Genomic DNA, 2,448 nt, shown 5'->3' on the forward strand with positions numbered 1-2,448 from the left:
AGATGAAATCTTCTATCTTCTTCTTCAAATTTATTTTCTACAGCATTGAATCGGCTTTCAACGGCATCAAATTTTTCTTCAATAGCATCAACTCGATGCTCTATGTCATTAAATTTATTTTCCATCACAGTCTTTACCGAAATAAGGTCGTTTTTAATTTCTTCTTGGTTAGACGTTAAGTCCTTTTTCAGCACCGTTAAATCGCTTTTTAACTGGTCTTGGTTTGCCAACATACTTGCAGTCAGATCACTTTTTAATTGTTCTTGATTAGCCGCCATACTTTCGGTCAAGTCACTTTTCACAGCATTAATTGCTTCCAGAAGTTGTTTTAATTGTTCATCCATTGCGCGAGTAATCACCATAAAAATAAAGTCCAAATTTAAAAAGTCTTTATGAAAAAAAATGTCCAAAGTCACACTTACTGCAAGAAAGTCCTGAAGTAGCCCCACGTTGGGCGCCAAACTGTAACGGATTCGGTGCGACTTCCACTTTCTTGAAATGAAGACACAGTTCTTGATAAAAGCACAGGAAATTTATTTACACTATGTACAGGAAAGATCTTCAACAACTGCTAAATTATTCATCAGCAATTAAGCAATTATCACACAACACCGTAAACTCAACGTTTACACACGTATTTACTTCCAAATACGAAAAACAACACAGCGAAATGCCTCGCTATAAACAGAGCAAAATGCTCTCAGTTCGAAATATCAATCGAAACTAACTCTTTATCCAGCGTAAACGTTTATATAAACACCGAAAAGAAATCTCTCAAATATTCCACACGCTTCTGGAAAAAAAAAAGTAGACCGTTATCAAATTTTATCAATGAACAAAAAGGAAATAGGGGGATCGTATCCTTTCGCCATCTGTTAAGGGGTTGTATATTCATTACGGGAAACTATTTACAGGTTACGTTACTACAATAATTACTATTTACAGGATTTGTAACAATACTTTCTCAAGGGGAGAACCAGTCATTAAGTTCACCTCCTTTTGTTGTTTCCGTGTTCTTGAGTTTTGGTGTTATTTCTGTGTTCTTGCTTATTGCAATTTCCAATTTTTTATTCCTTGTTTATTCACGAAAATGTTTGCTGTGTTTTTGTTCCTAGCAGCTTTGCGCTGGCATTACAGTACACTTTTGTGTTTATTCTTTCATTTTTTTTCTTTCAATTTTATTTGAATTTATATTTAAAATATTCTTAAAATGTATCTCATGTTTTATATATAGGGGAAACCCGGCTAAAGTGGATACCCCGGGCAATGCGAATTTCGCCTATAACTCCCAAATAATTAGTTGGTCGGCATTCGCGTTGCCATAGCAACGGTCGCCTGTTGTCGCTCCGTGTGCGGCAAACACGTCTTGACGAGTTCGCCTCACTCGACGCCAGTGAGCGAACAAAGTATGTTTTTGGGGAAAACAATATTAGTTTACAGAGGTTAGTGTTTCATTTATAACTTTAATACTATTTGTGACATGTTCTTTGTTATGAGTAGGATTTGATGCACGATTATGTAGTTTTCAACTCTCCTTAGACAATGATTTTAGATGCTCTGGTTTTTTAGTTATTTGCGGTAACATTAAAAATGTACCTGAAGGGCAAAGCGGATTGGGCAACGTGAATACCATATTCACTTTGCCCGGTCATGACAAGTCACTTCATCCGAACCTGGAAGTCCTTCAATATTAAGATCTCAAGAGAATACTACCATTGAAGACTGTCCTTACACTCCCATGGGATCTGAAACAAGAGAATAAATCCAAGGTAATGGTATTCCCGCCGCTTCACCCAAACCTGAATGTTCTATACGAACTACTACAGTTCTTAAGTTTTACTACCTATTCCTCAGCCTGTTAAACCAATAAGAACACGTAAACAAAAACTACAGAGATCTATACTCCAGACAAGTACTGCAGTAAAGGACAATCAGAGACAAAAATCTGAAAAATCAAAAAAGACTGTCATGAAAAACCTAGATGATGTTTCGACTAAAGCTTCGCAGAAGACTATTAAAAAGACCATGTACCAAAAAAACTAATCAAAAATCTCTGCTACAAAACATAGGACTGCATGAGAGAAGGATAAGAAGAAGGAAGTAAAGAAATTTGATGATGTAAGGTGCATTTTTTGTGATGAAATGTTCATTGAAGAAGATGATCAGCCAATGAAAAACAGGAAACAATGTCGTATTTGTACTCAGTGGTGTCATAAAGAGTGCTCAGCATTCGAAATGGTAATGATTTTGTTTGTGATAACTGCAATGATTATTACTGTAGAAGAAAAATGTATTTTTTAATACGCTCCTAAATTTTAGTTGTTGACTTTTTTTGAAAAATTTCTTTGCTTGTTATAATAATTACTGCAATTATTAGCATTGAAGAAAAATGCTTTTTAATGTGAGCCTTTAATTTTCGATGCTTATTTCATTCTTAAGTTCATTTTC

The sequence above is a fragment of the Uloborus diversus genome, chromosome 10 (genome assembly GCF_026930045.1).
Source record: "Uloborus diversus isolate 005 chromosome 10, Udiv.v.3.1, whole genome shotgun sequence".
NCBI lineage: Eukaryota > Metazoa > Arthropoda > Arachnida > Araneae > Uloboridae > Uloborus > Uloborus diversus.